Below are 22073 nucleotides of genomic sequence, written 5' to 3'. Positions count from 1 at the left end.
TGACACGTTTTCCCATTGAAAGACAGTTTTTCAGTTTAAGAGCCTCATTGTAAAGTTGGCAGAAATACCCGAGGGCCACATGTGGTTGCAGCAACCCAGGGCTCAAATGTAACAAATTGGCTAATTGCATGTTAAGGGTGAGGGTGCGCGGCGATCTTTTGTGCATCAGTAGAGTTATAGCAAACTAAACCACGCATTATGTGTGATGCATATTATGTGTTTGATTTAAGTCACATTTGTATCATGTTACTTTTAGGTTAAATGGACAGTGTAAAGTCCCCGTCAGACCTACCATACAGTAATGATTGTTGGAGTACTTTTGAGTAATTTCATTCTGTAAAAATAAAAAATAGATATAATAATAATAATAATAATATACCTTAAGGAGAGCTTGTAGCTCCCCTCCTCCTCCATGGTCACTACTGATTGGCTGTTTGTATCTAGGGGCCGATCCAGTAATAGAGCTGACTGGCGGTAAGTATATCATATGGCAGGTAATGTGTTCGACTGAACATATGTTTGATGCATATTGAACCCCCAGGAAAAAGATTACCCAGTTTTTAAGATGTACTTAACATTATTTTGTGCTAGTTGATAATTCACAACTTCTGCTGAGTATTGAAGCTGGTATTAGGGAGCTCTATCCCTAAATGGGACATGGGTTATGGAAAATTAATGTTGACCTTGACATAGACTTTGGAGATGAAATTAGAGAATATTTCATCTACGGTCACCCCATCAATCAAAACTGCGCAAGTCAGTCAATCTATGCTGAAAAAGACTAATATGCAAAATCTAGACCTACTATATAAACTCCAGGATCTTGAACAAATGGATAAAAGCAGCACCTCTGAACAGCTTAATATTAACAAAATTCAGCAGAAGCTTCATCAACCACAATTGGGAAAAAAAAATGGTTCTTAGAAGATTGAAACATTGTTTTTATTCTCACGGTAACAAAGCTGCCATCAGGCAAATTGCTAAATGTTGGCGACCTGTTATAAATCTGTGGATATCCTGAACCTTTACCAGGCCACTTATCCAGATCTAGGAGTGATTCACACTTTCTTAAATCAGATCAGTTAACTGATGCTACCTACCATAGCTTTTGTTATGTGTATTTCTGTTTCTAAATGAGGAGACAAAAGAAAAAGTTTACTACCTATCTTCACGGAGGAAATACTTGGTGCAATTAAAATTTTGAAGCCCCATAAGGCCCCAGGCCCTCAAAGCTTCCCTAAATTCCTATTTGACCCAAATGTTTATTGTGTGTAAAAGTGAAGGCTTCTTTCCTCCTAATTTGTTATTGGCCAGTATAGTAATGCTACAAAAACCAACCAATGAGCTAATGTCAGGCCAATATCTTATTCAACAAAGATGTTATATCTTAGTTAATAGATTAGCATCCTTAACCTTTTCATTACTTAAAAGTGAACAAGTGTGTTTCTATAGACACCCTTCTGATGATGTGCATATTACTTTCTCTGGACACCGAGAAACTATTTGACAGGCTATACCAGGGCTTTGTTGGAGAAACCCTACTAAGATTTATATTTCCTGCTAATTTTATTTTATGGCATTTTTGCCCTTTATAATGCACAAAAAAGCATAGAACTAATTATACAGAATTTTCATTGTCATCATCAGTAATACACAAGGTCTGTAGGGTCATTTGATAGGGACATGCTTAGGTCTTCTACTGAAATTCAAGGAATATAACAGGTGGTCACTAAAATTCAACTTCTGTGACTCCATGACTCTGGTAGTTAACCTGGTAATATCAATACCCATAGTCAGGTGAACTGTCACTTCTTGACACTTTCTGTTGGTAGCTTCAAGCACTCCTAAATACACACATGCAAAAAGGACAAGCACATATCCAAAACTCGTTTACCAGAGAGGCGCATGATCAGGCCATATGCCATGCTTCTGGATGTGTTAATCATAAGGAGGTGTTAACCAAAATACTGCTTGGGTGGTACCTCCCTCCCCAACGGCCATCCAAAATAGTTACCTGTACATCTGCCATGTGTTGGAGAGGCTGCTCTAATATAGGAACAATACTCCATTTGTAGGGGCACTGTCTTGATCTTCATACTCTGTGGTCCACTACCTTTGACTTAACATATAAGACAACTTATCCAAATTTTCATATCTGGGACCCTTCAATTGGCCTTATTAGGAACCATTCCACACGGCATCCCATCTTAGAAAATGTATCAGTTTTGTATTACCGTATTTGCTCGATTATAAGACGACCCCCCAAAATATTAATTTAGGAAAAAAACAAAAAGCCTGAATATAAGACTACCCTATAGGAAAAAAAGTTTTACTAGTAAATACTAATTCATGTTAACAATTTTTTCATATTTAATAAAAGCTATGTGTCAGGAACCAATTTTTTGCTGCCTGAACCATGGGTTTTTTATACCTGTGGTGTTTACATCTGCAACCACTAGTGGCCACTCTCCACCCTCTGGAGCACTCAGAACTCAGGTGTGCCTTGTTACCTGGGTTGAGCCCTAGTCTACATCCAGCTGGGCCTTGTTATCTGGATTACCCTGCCTTTATGAACCTGCCCTGCCCTTCAGTCAGGGCCTTTGTATTGAAGTCTATGGACCTTCCTGCTGTGGCTCTGCACCTGTACTGTTCCTGGTTCCCTGCTTTGTGTCCTTCCAAGTGGACTCCCTGCCTTTGTGTCCTTCCAAGTGGACTCCCTGCCTTTGTGTCCTTCCAAGTGGACTCCCTGCCTTTGTGTCCTTCCAAGTGGACTCCCTGCCTTTGTGTCCTTCCAAGTGGGCTGTGTGCCTTTCGTACCCTTCCAAGCGGGCTGTGTGCCTTTCGTACCCTTCCAAGCGGGCTGTGTGCCTTTCGTACCCTTCCAAGCGGGCTGTGTACCTTTCGTACCCTTCCAAGCGGGCTGTGTGCCTTTCGTACCCTTCCAAGCGGGCTCTCTGTCTGTTGTGCCCTTCCAAGCGGGCTCTCTGTCTGTTGTGCCCTTCCAAGCGGGCTCTCTGTCTGTCGTGCCCTTCCAAGCGGGCTCCCTGCCAAAAGACTTATTACCTGTATTTTATTTTGCCATACGTCCGGTTACTTGCTTAGACTATATTACCCTTATTTGCTGGTCCTGTTATATACATGAAATACACTGCGTTACCTGGATTTCTGTTTGTGGTGTCTTTGTTTGCATAATCATGCACCGTGGGTTACATACTGAACCCCAAGTATCCCCTGCGCATGGGCTCCTACCTGACCTGATCACCCGAGTCCTGACACTATGATTGAGAAAAATATATTTTTTTATTTCCTTTTATTTGGCAACCTGCCCCCCCCAGTTATGCACATCTGCCCCCAGGGTTGCCACTCTGCCCCCAGAAATGCCCCATGATGTGTCTTTTAACCCTCTACATGCCACTCTGCCTCCAGAAATGTCTTATACCCTCCTATATGCCACTCTGCCCCATGATATGCCTTTTAACCCCTATATGCCAGTGGCATATAGGGGGTTAAAAGGCATATCATGGGGCAGAGTGGCATATAGGGGGTTAAAAGGCATTTCTGGAGATATATATATATATACTGCTAACAGCAATCACACTCCTATCAAGCCAAGGCAGCCAGTACATGCTGGAACCTGGGGATGATAGGAGTGTGAGTACAGCCTCCCTATGCCATACTACCACCACCATCCCCCTTACACATCCTTGCTATCACACACACACTCATTCACAAACATTTAAATACTCATTCATTCCATTAATCACACATACTTGCTCAATGCTCAAAAACCCTCCCCCACCCCCTTACCTGAACTGCAGCTCTCTCACTCGAAGACTTCTGCAGGGGCCCGGCTGTAGGAGCAACCTCTCTGGCCCCGTCCCCAGAGGAAGGAGGGGGAGGCAGAATTATGTGACACTCTGCTAGCTTCCTGTTCTCTTGCTGCTAGTAGAAGATATGCTGCTCATGATCAAAGCACCGGTAAACAGCCTGGCCCCAGCAGACATTTTTTTGAGGTCTGATTAGAAGGCGACCTCGATTATAAGACGAGGGGTATTTTTCAGAGCATTTGCTCTGAAAAAAACCTCGTCTTATAATCGAGCAAATACGGTACTACTACAGTTATCGACAGAAAATGGAAACAAGTAGACCTCTCAACTCTCCTCTATGTTCTCTATGGCCTGCTGTTGTGAATGTTGTGATTGTTTCATCAAAATAAATAGTAATACTCCTCATATGTACCCTTACTTTTTTCTCTTTATTTTATTTTTTGTGACAAGTGTAACCAAAATGATTTAACTGTATGGTAATATTATATATAATGTTCACCTTTAAGCCTGTAGTATGGCCACACTACTATATGTCTATGAGTGGGAAAGCATCTGCATAATATTAACAAGGACACCAAGAACCATAGAACCATAGTTTGTCTGATTCTAAGGATCAAAGGGCTCCTACTGGTCTAGATCACTAGGTGATTAAGAACACTGAAAGAGATTGGAGGGTTGGCGATGTCTATAAAACTTTAGCAACAGAAAAAGGTACAGAACAGTGAGGGAATTTAAACATGTATGAGACCAAGGACTGATTAAAGTTTGTGGAAGACAAGAATAGTTCTTATCTGCTGTCATAATGTTACTTCATTTGGGACATATACCCAGTATTAAGAATTTTTATTTTCACTTTGTCTTAAGACTGTAACAATCTACAGAGAAACAATTCTTAAACAAGACGTCTCTCTCTCCCTTTCTTTCTCTATTCATATGTATATGTTGTCTAGTGGAGCCATTCTCCTTATTTATTTACCATTGCATTACATGTGATATTTGTTACAGATATTTTTGTATTATACGCTAAAGCTATCGTTTGGAGCTATCAAGCATGCTCCAAAAGCATGCTGCTAGCCAGTAACCCTGAATGAATAGGGATACACACATTTGATGTTATTGATGTGGGGTTGGTGTCATGGTGTGCATTAGGTCTGAATTTTGACTGTGCATGCCAATTGTACAAAGACACAGCAGTAAGTCAGGAATGCCGAGTGAATGAAGACATGCTGCTTTGTGGAAAAATGCATATTGAGACCAGAGGAAAAAGACAGGTTGTGCAAGTATTGCCATGTTATCTATACCTGGATCCTTCCCGTGCTCCATTCACATGTTTTCGAGGCAGAACATTTGGTGCATGTGTGTTAGGCCGTGATAGTATGCATTGAGAATGTTGTCAAATGGGCTGCTATACAGTGAAGTATTTACCGAACCTCTGTGGTCAGCACTCAGGTATATTAAAATGAAGTCTATGGAGGCTGTGCTGAGCTTCCACAACCTCCATAGCTTAAATAGGCCAGTTCATGAGATCTAAGATCTCCCTTATAACAGGCCCATTGTGCAGCGAGACACCAGGGGGCTTGATCGCCCAAGAGGCTGCCGTCTGCCTGGACCTGCCGCCTTAGGCCTAGGCAACTGCTGCATTATCATTAGGTTGTGGGGCTAGGCTTACCCAAGTAGCTGTAAGTTGCCACAAAGCTTGAAAGGTGCATTATTAGTGGTTTCTTAATAACAGCCTATTAATAAACACACAATATTCAATGTATGTCCAGTTAAAAAAGCTAATTATATTAACAGTGGAGTTCAGAAAGAAAATGTGTTATTTGACAAGAGCCGGCTTAGTAAACTGAGTCTAATGCCTTTCCTGGTCACTGCTTATACAGCTGCCTCTTATAATCACATCCTGATCAGGATATGTATAGACATTCTTTTTGGTAAGCTAGGAATTGAGAATTGTCTTGATAATTACTTACTGCTATGACCAGAACTTTATTGTAATTGTAAGTCTTTCTTTTGATGCAAAAGGTTTTGCTTTCGCTGGTCCCTACCTGTGTTTCTGCATTTATCACCAAATACACACCTACCAGTTGGGGAGATTAGGCCTGGCTCACATGCCTAGGATGTTCAAGGAGGTTCAGGCCAGGGTTCTGTGTAGGCCAGTCAGGTTCTTCCTCATATGGAGTTCTTTAAAAGTTCCACAAAATAGGAAATACTAAATCATCTAAAATGAAATTGTATGCTGCCCCTTAACTGAAACTAATAGGCCTAGACCAAACCACAAAAAAACAGCCCCAGATCATTATCCCTCCTCCAACAAACTTTATAGTTTGCAGTATTTAGTCAGGCAAGGAATGTTCTTCTGGCATCAGATGGACCCAGTGTCAGTCTAGGACTGCCAGATGGTGAAGCACATGATTCATGACTGCACAGAACATGTTCGCTCTGCTCTGGAGTCCAATGGAGGCGAGCTTTACACTACTCCAGCTGACACTTGACATTGTGCATGGTGATCTTTGTCTTGTGTCCTGCTACACTATGAAAACCCATTTCATAAAGAACAGCTCTTGTGTTGGCCTGGCTTCCAGGGACAGTTTGGCAGTGAGTATACCAATAGGCAATACTTTGTGGCTGAGCTGTTGCTAGATTTTTTCAATTTACAGTAACAGAGCTTATACTTTAGTGTTACAGCTATAGCAGAGCAACGCTATGATGAACTGGTAGCTAGGACTCTCTATTATAAGATGCTTATTGAAAATGCATGGTGGTCTAGAAGGAAGGTAATATGCCACACGGCTGGGACCCATTTATTCTACCCTTCGTTCCTGTTTGAAGGAAAGTAAGCTAGATTCTCTTTTAGGCTAAACCAGTTTGTTACTGGGTAGCCTGTTATGAGTTTTCAAAGGTAGTGTCATTAGCAATCCCAGATATCTGTTGGGGACTTACTGTTTTTTGTTTACCCTTTAACATTGGTCCATATAACTCATAATTACAGCGCTGTACAGATTCTGGTATACCTATGGGTTGGCCAAAGTGTTTCATTGTCAAGATCCTAATTTGAAAATCTGTCTAATTTGTCAACTGCCTTAACCTATATGTATTTAAAACAAAGTATTGAATTGGATATGTACCACGGTCAGTTCTCTGTTTTGTTTATAAAGATTGCTGTATGTTACCAACTAAGCAATTAATGTTCAACATACATTTTATATACGTAAAGAACGCAGAAGAAAGACGTCACCAGGGATGTCTCAATACTTTTTGGGACAAAAGCTATCACATGTTTTTAATTTTTAAAATAATTTTAAGTTTAATGCTTCCACAAGAAAAGTAAGAATTATCCTTCAGGGAAAATCGATTTAAGGAATTATGTTTCTGTGTAATTCTGAGTAATAGGCCCTTATGGTTTGGCTCTCTTGTGCATATATCTGACGAGATATTTTTTTACTCATTTTGTTGCCTTCTATTGTTCATGGAAACGAAGGACCTATAATGCTTGGCATTATACAGTGTACTGTCAATCGGAATTAATTTCCCCTACCGTAGTACCGTACTAATATTTAATACACAGGTCAATGCAGGATTCCCCAAAACAAAACAACTTACCTTTACTTTTTTAACCCCTTAAGGACAATGGGTGGTCCCTAAACACATTGAAAACAATGCATTTTGAGCCCAAACATGTACGGGCTTTGTCATTAAGTTAATTGTGGGTGTTATGTCATCAAGATATGTCGAACAAAATTAAACAATTTTATTTACATGAACGCATATGCAGGTGAATTTACTGTCGTTTTAAATATTATATATTGTTATAGAGCTCTGTGGTACATTAACCTTTCTTGTGCAATAATCCTATCACAGAAAAATCAGTTTATCTTTCATCTATTTATCAGCGATAGCCTTCCCACCACTGGTTTTGCCATTATTTACTCCATCTGTATGGAGAACTCAACTATTTCAATGGATAAAATATGCCTTCTACTGAACCAAACAAAAAACAAATCTGTTCTAATCAGATACAACATTCTTCTCCTAAACCCAGTTCCATTGGGTAGTTTTGCGGAATCATGCTTGACATTGTAAAGACATAAGGATCTAAAGCTCTATCCTACATTATTCAAATCCGAACACCACTGAGTCATAGCATCGCATCTAAGACAAGGAACTAAGTGACCAGACAGCTTTAGACAGGACTTGTAAACAGGTCTTTTTAAATTGCAATTGAATTGCAGTTCATTAACCTGCCTTTTGTTGCATAAACAGACATCGGGATAGTAATTCAATCTAAGGAGTTACCTTTTGGCTTCCCCTAACTTAGTACCTCTTTCTTGTGAGTATGTTGTGAATTTACATTGATTTAACGTTGTTGTTAATTCTAAACACATTGGGAACTCTTAAAGTAAGACAGCCCATTGATGCTTAATTATATCACTTTACTGGATGCGGGGAAGATGGACCATTGGTTCATACGAAATCAAAGGTGTAACTATTTAAATGGAAAGCTTGCCTATAGTCTGCCCAAATATATTTAGATTCTATCAATTTGTATTCCAAGAAATGATAAAGTAAAAAGTTAGAAAACTTTATTTGATGAGTCACCTATATGAACACAATAACGTCAAGCAAGTCTGAAAGAGATCCATACCAAGCCACTAGGTCTTATATAAATTTTAATTGGGTTACCTATATTTATGCAAGATTTACTGAACAGGGAATGCATTAAGCACGAGGTCCATACAATATAAAACTAGAGGAGAACATAAAGCAAACACTCAGAGGCCGAACACTTGAGTTTGGTCTGTACAGCCTTAGGTATATGGTTGTAAATATGGGTGTTTTTGATGGGTTATCTAGTGTTTGCAGTGTGAATAGAGTCAGTGTACATATGTCAAAATTCTGTCGATGGCCAAGCCCTGGACCTCGTAAGGCGCCCTTGAGCAGCGATTATGTATTCCTGAGAATCAGAACATAATTTATTTATTTCGCGTTCTCTCGTTTTCAAGTATGTCCTGGGGACCAAATGCAGAAATGGCTTTACATACAGGATTTACAATTATTGATATAGAAAAAATAGAGAAAAACAACAATAGACATGTACAGTGTAAATAGGAGTTTGTAATCTCATAATAGGTACATTCTGTTTTTCAGGGATTGTAGGCTATTGGATGATTTGACAGAATCTTTAGAGGAGCTCTAAAAGAGAATTCACCTTGGCCTGCTTCATTTTTGGAGTGAGGGACAGCTAGTAAGGGGCTGAGATTGTAGGAGGTGTGGGGAGTAAGAGTGAGCGTGCTGCCCAGGAAGCGGGGGAGCCTTCCACCAAAGTGGTTATGCGGTAAGCAAGCTGTTAGGAGAGTGTGCCTGGAGGCAAGTGTCAGCTAGTTTAGCTCTTTAAATGTTTTGCAGGGATGTGTGTTATAATTGTGCTGGAGGACAAATGTACAAGAGTGTGAAGTTTACCGAGATGGGTCTGCGGTGCATCTCGGTAAGCCAAGTCCCCATGGTCTGAGAACGGCATTAACATTTGCTGCACAACACGTTGGCTTATCAATATGGAGCCCAAAAGAAAAATTGGGATCTAGCCACACACCGAGATACTTGTAAGATACTTGTAAGAAAATATTGAGTTCTGTCAGACTGGAAGGAACGAAACCAAACTGAGTGATCACTCACTTATACTGGAGCATTTAAGCTTGTTTAGCAGAAGATCATGATCATCCGTTTCAAAGGCCTTTGCACAGTCTAGGAAAACTGCTCTAGTAAGTTCACCTCTCTCTCTTATGAGGCCTTGAATCGATATATTAAAAACCTGGCAAGTATTACACTTCTCCACCTCCCCATTTTGTTTCACAAATACCAAATACCATTAAAATCATGTAATTGGTTTATGTTACAAAAAGGTTTCGGGTTTCTGAAAAAAGGACAGGAAATATAATATGTAACTGAAGTAAAATAACTACTCTTGTTTCTGTGTGGAGAAGTGAAAAGGGTACACAGTCTACTACTTCTTTAACATGCCTAAGCTGCTTAGAGGGATAGTTTACCGACCATGGCAGCCAAACTAAAGAAGAAGTTTATGCGCTCTGTGAATAGTTTAATATGCATTTTTCCAAAAATTAAAGCTTTTAAGTAAGGTAGACACTGCAGCCCTGCAACTGTCCATCTTGCTCCATGGTACTATGATTTTTGCCACGGATTGGCTGCTTGAAGCAGCCAATCAGTGTACGGAAAGCACTCCCAACTGAAATAAATGGAAGTTTGTTCCACGCATGGGCATGGGGTCTGAACAGACGGCTGTATTGTTCCAGAGCCAGTACTACAGCTAACTAAATGAAGTTTATTGGAAAGAGTGAAACTCTTTTTTGCCTTCTTTTGGATCAACAGCAACAAATTAACAGATATAGGAAAGGCTGAACTTGATGGACGCATGTCTTTTTTCAGCCTATGTAACTATGTAACAATGTATATGGAGATGTGATTGGCTAAACACAACTCATAAACAGAAAATAACTGGTGGTGGGCATGAAAATTGCCCACGTAGCTATAATATGCAAAAAAAAACATTGTACAGAGTTGCGGAATATGATGGCACTTTATAAGTCAATAAATAATAACAACAATGTCCATATGATTGCTGGGATGTCCCTTTAAGAGCTTACATGTTTGTTTTTTTCTAGGGACTAAAATCTTACATATCGTACAGCAGTTTTGATCCTCTTTCTTAGTTTTATTAAACAACAGAATTTGTAGGTAATTTACCTTACAATCCAATTCAGATGGTCCAACTATCCTGACCTGAGCACCCATTGACCAGACACCTTGCAAAAGTAATCTTTTCATCCATATACAGCAGGTCCAAGAGAAAAGATGGAATTGTCCTGATTGTATTTGTTTTTAAACTTACTACCAGTCTAAATTTTCCCTACAGTTAAAATTTATGTTTAGGTATAATATATATATATATGTATAATTAGTCAGTGACTTGAAGTACCTACAATACAGTTTGGTGCCTCGAGCATTAGAAACCAGGTCAAGAAGAGATTGAGCTTGAATTAAAGTCTTGCATTTCAAAGTAGTTACTTTATCACTAGGTCACTGCTCCTTTACAAGTATGTAAACCTTCCGAGAAAATGTGTTTAGATTATAGCCATTAGTTGCCATTACTAAAGTGTTCCGTCCCTTTTCAAATATAGTTTGCAGCTGTTATATTAAGAGTACTGAAAATGAGAACATATATTAGGGAACGGCAATAATGCTGATCTGAGGCGACCATCATCCGTGTTATGATGATAGGGGATTTTTTTAAAAAAAAATCTAGTTTTCAATATTATTCATAAAACTGCCATAATTGCTTTTTTGGTATAATAATAAATAATAATAATAATAATTTAGTAATTAATATAATATATATAAATGAATTGTTTTAATTGATTATAAATAATATTATTATTATTATTTATAATCAATTAAAACAACAATTCATTTATATATGTTATATTAATTACGAATGTATCATCTGGCAGCTGTTAATGATTTTTAGCAATCGTGCAGAAAATAAAGTCAATTAACAAAAAAAAAAAAAGAAACAGAAGACTAATCTTTCAGCACTGCTGCCTTACAAATGTATTCAGTAAATCTTGGCACCGAGATACATGATTAGAAAATAGAAGGAAAAGCTAAGGCAGACTTTGAAACAAAGACATCTTTGATGTGGGTCTAAACACTGCTATAGCGTAAACCCACCATACGCATTCAAAGCCTTATACGGAAAGCTTACCATGCGCGATAAAGACGTAAGGTTGAAAAGTAAAAGTTAGCACAAGGTTCTCTGATTCCGTTTTGATTTCATCGTTCAAGAAATTCTTGATATGTAAGACATGGTACATCCTGATTTAAATCTTTTTTTTTTTTGTTTAATGTTATTATAAATAATTCAGTAACTGTTCTGAGATTCTAAAAGGTTTAATGATTAAAGGTATATGACTGAGTGTCTGTTTGTGGAGTTCAAATGCCACCATATAGCCTTGGGTGGCTCAGACAGTCTTGCGTCTCACTTGCAAATACTCCATGGTGATAGCTCATACAGTGATGGCGTAATGTGACCTAAAATAAGTGACAAAGAGATGAGGTGATATACATATGCAGGAAAGAAGGGGGAGGGAGGTGTACATAGGATAAAAGAGAAGGCTTCCAAATCTCTTTCACCAATTGCCTTCCCTGCCATCCCCCCTGAGAGAGAAAGCTTTGTCAACAAATAACAGTGTGATATGAAAAAGCCCTCCAAGGTGCAAACAATGCGACAGAAGGGGCTTTTTGAAGTGATAAAAGGATAAATATGCAAGGGGAGGGGTGAGTGAACCAGAAGGAAAGTTCGAACTGTTAAGGGGATTAGATGGAAAAAGAAATCCTACCTTCCTATTCCAAATCCCCTTTCCCCCCCCTTTACTTAGAAAGACAGTGTTTAAAAGGAGAACGGGTGGTGGACAGGACAGCAAGTGGAAGGTATCACCACCATTATTGGTGGCGAAAGGACCACTGTGGTCTAATCAACCCGGTCAAAATCCCACCAAGGCCAAAGGTTAAAAAAATTAGATTATGCGAATGATGTGGGTGACTCCTGAATAAAAAATACATTTTTACACACCCTAAAAAACATATACATTCAGATTATGGGAGGCCCGCCACTACGTCAAAGTACCCCAATGTTGGCAAGTTAATTAACCTGTGTGGTTTGGTTGGGTGCTTAACCTTAAGGTTGGCCAGCACTTGCAAAGGTACACAGAAAATACAAAAAAAGCATATAAATTTCGTTTTTAGGGGTTCTGCTGAAATGACCGATATGTGCATGCAACAAAACAAGCTGAAAAAACGAGGAAAATGTGTTCAGTCCAAAAGAGATAGATACACATCCCACTTGCATATATATAACCTGCTGTAAAACAAGTCAAAATGTCGAGATGATACATGGGGAAAAATTATTTGGTCAATTTTAATGTAAATTAAATTTCACTTGTCGTTATAGGGCTATGAAACCATTTGGCGCTTCGTAAATAAAATTTGATATTCTTAGCAAAATATTTCTATGTATTTGATGGTCTTTTTTATTAGCATAAGTTGTTTTTGAAAGTGTTCCGTAAAATGAAATGGCTGGTCACATCCTTGGTTTTACACCGAGTGTTGGGAGATATTCAGGTTGGCCATTGTAATCCCAATACATTTGATCCCTAATAGTTTGTCTACATGGATCATTTGTGAATGTTAATTAGCGAGACCGCGCTCTTTGTACAGGACAGTATAGGTAGACCTAAATAGATATCAGCAGTTAAATCAAATAATTTGCAATCAGGTTAGGCGAGTCTGTGAATGCACTCGTGGCTATGTTGTCTTTGTAGTTTTTGTGCAATGCGTGGTATTGCTCACTACCTTATTGTGTTTGGTAAACATCAATTAAGCTTTTGAAGTGTTGGCATGGTGTTCTTTTTCAGGTACCAGCAAATATCAGTTCCTCAGGATTTCCAAGGTACATAGGATCGCATTTTAATCCATTTCAATGTAAAACATTATTTGTGAGGTTTTTTTTCGAGTATTCCCAACATTGGAAACCTTGACCCAGCTATATATTCATATGGTTTGGTTTTTACACACACGCCTTAGTTTTGTCTCCATCCTAGTGTTCCAAATTAGAAGGTGAGTTTACGTCTCTCATCGGTTGCATCTGCTAAATACAGAGGTACCATTTTCATGGGAACTTTGATCATCTGGCCCAGATTATGATGCCTTTTGCTCTATTCGTGGAGCAAATTATACTCTTCTTATCTTTGAAAATCTGAATTTGCTTGAGCCAAAATTTTATGAGATCCTCAAGTAGAATTCTATTTCCTTTGGTAAACAAATAACTAGCAGTAGAGTAACCTTTGTAATACAAGGCCATTTTGTATTTATGTATGCATACCCTTTACCAGTATTGTACCTCCCTGTTGTTGTACTGTAAAAGTGACAATTATCTTCCATCTTGTAAACATATATAATTTAAGGGCAGAGCCAGAAGCACCCAGAAAAAGCCTCCGAGCAGAGATTAAATAGATGATGTGTAACAGGGACCTGGTTCTCCATGAAGGAGTTTAGCATGAACATATTGTGAAGTTTTTTAGAGGCGATACAGAAGACCAAATGGGATTGAACGTAGATCTTTATATTTCTATTTCCAATTTAGGTGCACCATTTCCTCCCAGACATAACTGATACATGTCTGCAAGCAACACTACAAACCTGCCAGGTGTTCTCTACTTGAGTTAGAAACGCAATCCATATTTTCGTGACATTACAGATTTCTTTCAAGGGCCTGACGGCACATTTATGGATTTGTAGATCACTAATGGACATAATACCCATCAAACATTACCAACCAACACAACAAACGTTTTCCGAGTTATCTGGTAATTTCTAGGAGACAAAAAAAGCTCTATAGAAAATGTATATTGTATGTATAATATTTATTCAAAATGGCATACGAAGGAATACATCAATGTTATAACCTGTCTAAAAGTAAATTTCCACATGAGGTCCTCAAGATAATAGTTTAACATCACGACTGCTATATAGTTGGTACTATTAGTCTCGATGCACAAACTAGGGGGTAATAATAATAGAAGATGAACGCTCTAAAACAGGGACGCACCGGGAGCTAACACCAATTTATTCCCTCTCTTTAAATAACCAAGATAATTATCGTTGGCGAAGTGATTATATTGTTGGCAGTTTTGTTATTTCGTGTTGGAAGAACCTCAATCCCATTGAAGTTAAGATGAATGAAAAACATAAATACTTTGCATTGTTGATAATTTATATAGTGATCAAGCGCTAAAGTATACAAGAATATATAGCTCCAAAAAAATGTAAATACTACTCAAAAGAATAAGTGGATGCTGCGAGCACTAGAGGTATACCCCCTATACCCAAAAAATAAATAAATATATAAAGTGTCGCGCAAAAAGAAAAAAAAGGGCGAAACGCGTTTAGGTGTTTGACGTTATACCCGGGAGCTGTTTCTCGCCGGTTGGAGCTACAAAGAGGACTCCGATACTTTGAGACTTTAATTCAAGAGCACATTGCACTTTATTGCTGCAAATAAATCTTTTTGCAATACATATCCTGTCTCCCCATCTGCATTTCGCTATTTGTATGGATCAGAAAACGGTTCAAACGTAAACAACGGAGGAGATACAACTTGGGAGAGAAATCCCACAACGCTTGTCTAGTTTGAGCAAGCTGTTTTGCTCAACCTTACGTGAGTGCAATATTATCCTGGGGGGGGAAGTCTTTCACTGATATAATATAGAAAGCACTATGATTATTATTTGTTTTTGATTTTCATATGTCAACAAGCCTCCATTTGAAAACGGTTGGATGCCAATTCCACTTAATTGAGGATATAAGTATTGTTTTCAATTATATTTCTGGTGGATTATACACTGTGTGTGTCACAACTTTGGTGAATTTTATATCTTTAAATTGTGGTTTTTGTTTTTTTTTTTTTGTTTTTTTTGTTTTTTTTGTTTTTTTTTTTTCTTTTTGCGCGACACTTTATATATTTACTTTGCATTGTTGGCATAACTGTAGTATAAACAGTCTTTGTGTCCACTTGCACCACAGATCTCATAATTAATTTAAGGAAAGCTATAGCTTACAAAAACATTGGCAGCATTAACAAATATAAATGTCATTGTTTAACTGTACTGGCACAACACAGGATAGTTAATTGTGTGCATTGTGTTTTTAATTATGTATGTGTATACGTATGTACTTATTATATGTGTAATGGAGACACTCAGATAAAAGGTTAATGGATGTTCTTGCCTGTAGAAATGCATATTTTAATGTACTATTTAATATTTTTAATTTAATATTTTTTTAATCATTACATAATACATTTATTATTATTATTATTATTATTTAGTTACCATATCATAGCACAATTATATCTGCAATTATTATGAAAAGAAATAGCGTTATAATAAAGATAATAAGTAATCATATGATTGAAGTAGAATTTTTTTTTTTAATAAATACAGAGGGAAAAAAATAAATTTTTGTATTGTATATAAATATAATGAATACATTTTCTAATCATCCATGGTTATCACATGACAAAGTCAGCACAGAGAATATAAGGGGAAAATACTTTGATTTGACCTTTGGTGTAAATACTCTTTATGCTCTGAATGGAGATTTTTAAAGTTCAGAGAAGATTATTTACATGTATATTTATTATGTAAAGTCAATATGTTGAACAAAAAGCTCAGAAACTGGGTAGTAAAAGGGCAGTTGTGTTTCAACATGGAAAAATGTGAAGTCATGCATTTGGAGAAGAAAAACAATTATGATTATCTATTAAGAAAAGATCTGGTAGTTTTTGTGGATAATAGACTTCCCAGCAGTCTGTAATCTCAGGGATTTGATGAAAAATCAACCAATTGGTTATCCTTGATTTAAAAGGGGATATGTTTCTAAGATAAGAATGAAATATCGCCCCTTTATATATATATCAGTGGCAAGAACACACCTTGAATATGCAGTTCAGTTTAGCTCATAAAAAAGACGTCATGGAACTTGGCAAGGGCTTCGACACAAAACTAATTAAAGGAATGGAAGATCTCGGCTATGAGAGACTTTCCAAATTGGGTTTATTTGCTTTGTAGAAAAGATACCTGCTTGCGGATATGATTTCCATGTACTATACAAGGGTCTTCAAATACGACACCAAGACCTGTCCTGGGATGTTTACATTCAGAAAGCTTTACAGGCAACATGGCATCGTCCTCTGATGTTAGAGGATAATAGATCTGATATTGCGCAAGGGAAAGATTTTTTTTTTCCAAGTCAGGGAAGTTAACAAATGGGGAATACGCTGCCAAGTGAAGTGATTTTGACAGATTCGGTTAATACTTTCAAAACTCTTGGATGCTTTTCTACCAAAACACGGGCATTTAAGGTTATGACAATTTAACTTTCGCATAGGCAATGATAATCCAAGGAAAACGCTTAATAGCCTTTGGAGTCCATAAATATTTTGTTACACTTTTGGGACAATATGTAATTAACCCCTTAAGGACAATGGGCGGTCCGTAAACCCATTAAAAAATAATGCATTTTATCATTAAGGGGTTAAAAGATAATTTTGCCTTCTTCTGGATCAACAGATATAAATGTTTGGAAAATATGTACTTTGTCCTTTGTAACTATAAAGCAGGTAAGAACCATTTGGCCCATTAAGTCTGCCCATTTCTCCTGCAGTAAAGACTCTGCCTTAACCAGTCCTTGGTCTCGTCTTAGATTCAGGAAAGCTTTATGCCTTTCCCATGCATGGTTAAATTCCCTTACTGTGTTAACATCTACCACTTCTGCTGGGAGGCTGTTCCACTTATCAACCACTCACTCGGTAAAGTGAAACATCCTTGCATTACAGCTAAGCCTGTAAACTATGTAAGAAGTCAACATTCTGCTACGATTTTGATGTTTTGGTGCAAAATCCTGGCTCATACCCAGCATTTTACATATGGAGGCAAAGAATACATTGCATTATTTAATGCTGGATTGCTTCCGCTTTAATAAGTGCTACGTTTCAACTGTGTCCTCATGTAGACCAGTTGCCTTTCCTTCCTTTCTTGTCCACGTTTGAATCAAAAGGATGACACACTTAATCTAGGGAGTTACTCAGATTTCCACGTAGAACAAAAGCAGCGCTTTGAACCACAGTTATGTTTATATTATAAAAAGCAATATATTAAGGAAAACCCAGATATGATGAAGGAAATTGCAAAGGATGAAGCTCATACTAATAACATTTAGTGTTCTACTCACACAGTTGAATAGAGTATAGAATTTAAGTGAGTAAGTGGGTGTAATCAAAATGTAAAGTACATTCTAGGCTACATGTGATATGCTGAACCTAAAGGAGAAGTTGCAGCTCCTGAGCTGCAGTGCAATGTCCAGGACATGAACAAAGAGATACAGGAAGAGAATTTACATTCTATTCAGTAAATCTATTCTATGACATAAGCTATATATGAATCATGGGCCACACCGAGCACCTATAATTAAAATTAAATGCAAAAATATGTGCTGCTCATTTTTAAGGTCAGCATACCAGGAAAATGTTTAATTACCACTATTACATCAAAAACATTGTGTTGTTGTATGTTTTAAAACTTCTAGGTTTCACTAATAATATAATGTGTTCAGACGGCTGTATGTTGGTCCTGCATATGAGTTCTTGCTCTGTTATCGGATCCCAGTCTACTAGACCAACATCCCGACTCCTTATCATACTGCCTTGTGATAAACAATAGAAATGCCTCAGACTTAAAGAGGCACTCCAACCATCATATGTACTCTAATGCATGGGATAGCTGAATTTTACATCCCTCACAAATGCATGGAGGATTGTGCAGAAACCCACCATATGGACTGCCCCTTTCCATATTTAGAAGGGTGGACATCTGACTATTTGTAGTATTGTAGTCTTCAACTTCTACAAACTAGGGAACATACAATATAAGTGCCTTGTCATATGGGGGGGACCAACTATTTACATAAGTAGAAGTCTTTACGCAATGACATCACTATGCATTATGAAGGGTGCACCCCAGTGTGCTTCTCCTTCAAGGAGAGCTTAGTACACCAGCCAGGTTTCTCTGAAATCAAAGAACCAGATGGACCACATGGATTATACTTGTAGAAGAAGCTCACTGAGGATTCAACTTCATAATGCATAGTGAAGTCTACTAGATCTAGTATATGAGATTAATATGATCGGTTTATAATTGATGATGATCCGCTGAATGGGTATATTGATTGATTCCATAGGAATTAAGCTAACATGCTAAACAAATAAAACTTTCTACTGAAGGTTTTATCACATCAAACTTATATGAAAACAACTGTTTCAGAAGTTTTTTGTTTATATGGCAACAGCCAATCAGTGCATGCTTTGCATCACATGACAAGCCTCTTAATGAAAAATTATAAATAAAGCACAGGTTAACACCATTATTTATGAGAATTATGAGGGTTTAGGCATTCCATTGTAAAGCTAAATTAATTGTAGGTGGAATAGCGCCTTTGACATTCTGCACTTACTATATCGGTTCCTCTTTCCTACTTATAAAAGAGTAAGATGCTAGTCATGGACCCTATCTATCTATCTCTATATATTTAATGCAGTCTTCTAAAAAAGAGGCATGTCCCTAACCAAGGCAATAGTTAGTCAGCAAGAACATTCCATGGGTTGCTGTGGTGGTACCACGTTTTAAAGTGGTGGAGCTAGTTTGCCTGGATAGCAACTGCACTTGGTGCCATGGTGAGATAATCTGTTAGACTATTGTCTAGGTCACCAAAAAAGGCAAACCTCTTTTTTTGTGATCTGTAACGTAAAATACATATAGAATTATCTATTCTCTAGACTTCTCTATAGTAGTGACCACCAATGTCAAGGTCCACACTCTTCCTGATGCATACTGGTGGAACCACCAGTAGAGCCGGATTTAGTGGTGGCTCCCGTGGAAGCACTGATGAGTGCGACATCACAAAAGATTGTGTGATATATTTTAAGCATCGGAGAAGCAGGGAGCCCTACTTTATACCCATTTTCGGAAATGGGCTCATTTTTTATTTTTTTTTGCCCAGTCCTAATCACTAGTAGTCAAAACACACACCGTCACACACACACACACTGGCCCACACAGTCACAGACAGATATGCAGAGCTGCCAACACAAAAGTAGCTTCCCCATTCAAAAGAGTTTCAATTGGCAGCTTTTCATAAGCCTTAATTAAAACCAAACCCAGAACACCAGCCAAACATTCTATTAACTAATTCATTACTCAGCTAGGCAGAATGACTATAACATTATACAGCTGAACACATTAATACCATTGTGCTTCCCTGTATAAATAGATACTGTATAAATCACAGCATGGATCAAAATGATTGCTCATGCCAGCAACATCGCTACCTCCGTGCAACATGTGCTTGCCAAAGGCTACAAAGGGGACTTTGGTCACCCACTAGAAAATAGGCATTTTGCACCAATATTTTGTAACTGCAACAGGTTCCACCACCTGTCTACGTAAGGACGGCCTGAAACCTCTATGACACTATAGTACAAAATTTGCAAAAAATGTTCCTTGGAAGTCAACCTTGTCAATGTCATTGTTGTTCCACTTAAGTGCCTAAGGGTTCCATTGGCCCCTAGATATGGCAGCTGTCCCTCACAGCTGAACCTCAGGGGACATTTAGCCAAGCCAAGACCTAAGACAATAGGGGCTTCATTTGTCTGAACTCTGCTGAGTTGTGACCAGATTGGCAAATAGTAAATTTAAGTTCAGGAAAGGAGTTTTAGGTAATATATCCCAAAGATATAGGAACGCACAAGGATGGCGCTGGAAATAATGAGAGTTAAGGTGAAGCACTGCATCTGTCCATATCTGAATCCTAAAACCGAGGCATCTAGAATAAAAAATTTATATAAAAAAAAAGAAAATAAATTATAAGCATATTGGCAAAAAGTGCCTATGTTTCATGCATTATTGGTGGATCAGTACCACACATAGTGGTCATAACAAAGACGTGCCTAGGGTGCATGTCCCCCTTTGAGTTGTCCTTGACCCCTATCCCTCTTAAAGGATCCCTACAAATGGATCCAATTTTGCACACATATACGCCATTGATATAATAAAAACCCATCTAGCGGGTAACAAATAATTCTACAAGTCATTAGCAACAAAGTATTTTTAGAGCTGACTTCAAAGAGTCAACTTATGTACCAAGAAGCCTTGTGTCCTGTGACCCCCCATACACTGCAGGGGCCTATGATAGCCCGCTGGCTTTACGTTCTAGACCCCGGACATTTATTGCACGCCTCTGGCAGGGAACGCGTTAATTAATTTTGCTTTTGATTTAGTTGTTGGAAAGATTGCGTCTTCAAAATACTATTTGTTAATCATGTAAAAACTTGTCGTGACTAATCCCATTATTTTTTAATTGTTGGAATCACTAACGCTGAGTTCATATTTTACATTTTAAGTTTACTTTGAAAATAGTTTGGACATAGTTATGCCGCAACTAACTAAAGAATAATAATCAATAATAATAATTGATAAATATATATCTATATATTATAAATTGATAAATATATATATAAATGTTAATATTATATATATATATATATATATATATAGTATATGGATAAATATATATATTTATAAATATATATCTATAAATTATATATATATATGTTTATATTATATATTGATAAATATAATATATATTGATATATCTATATATTAAATATTGGTAAAAAATATATATGTATGCAAATGTTTAAAAAAAATATTAATACTTAAGTATCAGTGAAATACACTGTAATTTTGCAGCTTTAAAAATATTCTTAAGGTCACTTAGTTCACAACAAAAAATACGAATTAAAACACATGCTACCACTTATAAGAAAAAAAACTTCCTTAATCATTCACAAATGTGCGCATATGATTTCTTAGGCAAATCATTTTCTGCTTTGTATGTTTTATTTTTTATTTCCTTCTTTTTTTGGTGTCTGATTATCCATCTTTGGAAGAGTTGCAAGCTTCAAAAAATCTTAAAACCCTTCCCCCCCCTCTTCTTCGCCTCCCTTGCTCGCAGCACATCGGGGGTTAAAAGTGATTGAAGGCTCTTTGAAGATGGGATGAAAGGAATAGCTGCTGGAGACTCTTTGCTGTGATTGGCCCGGCAGCCTTCAAAGGACTCTTTTTCTTAACCAGAGGGGGGAGTCTGGCTTTAAGAAAGGAATTCAGAAATCCCAGGTCCTGGCAGATACATTGTGATGAGCGCAGGATAAAGATCGCTCCAAAAAAATCAACGCACCCAGATTTTTGTACCCGAAGCGGACACTTTTTCAATATAATCAGAAAATCATCTGGAGAGGATTATTTCTTTTTTTTAATTGCGTTTTACGTCCTTTGTGCTGTATAGAGTGTTTTCCGAGCTTCCAGGACGCAGCCTTCAGTGATCTCCACTGATGTTTCATTAAAGCCATAACACCCCTTTGTTCTTTTGGCTTTGTCCCCAGGGGGAGTGAAAAAGGGCTTTTTGGTTTTGATTAAAAAAAAAAAAAAAAAAAAAGTTCAGAGAGAGAGAGAGGAGGGAGAGGGAGAAAATCCTTCCAGTTCTAACTCACTCAAGGAAGGTGTAAGC

The sequence above is a fragment of the Sceloporus occidentalis genome, unplaced genomic scaffold (genome assembly GCF_023333645.1).
Source record: "Sceloporus occidentalis isolate IW3139 unplaced genomic scaffold, rSceOcc1.0.p SCAF_70, whole genome shotgun sequence".
NCBI lineage: Eukaryota > Metazoa > Chordata > Lepidosauria > Squamata > Phrynosomatidae > Sceloporus > Sceloporus occidentalis.
Note: the sequence above shows the minus strand (reverse complement) of the source record.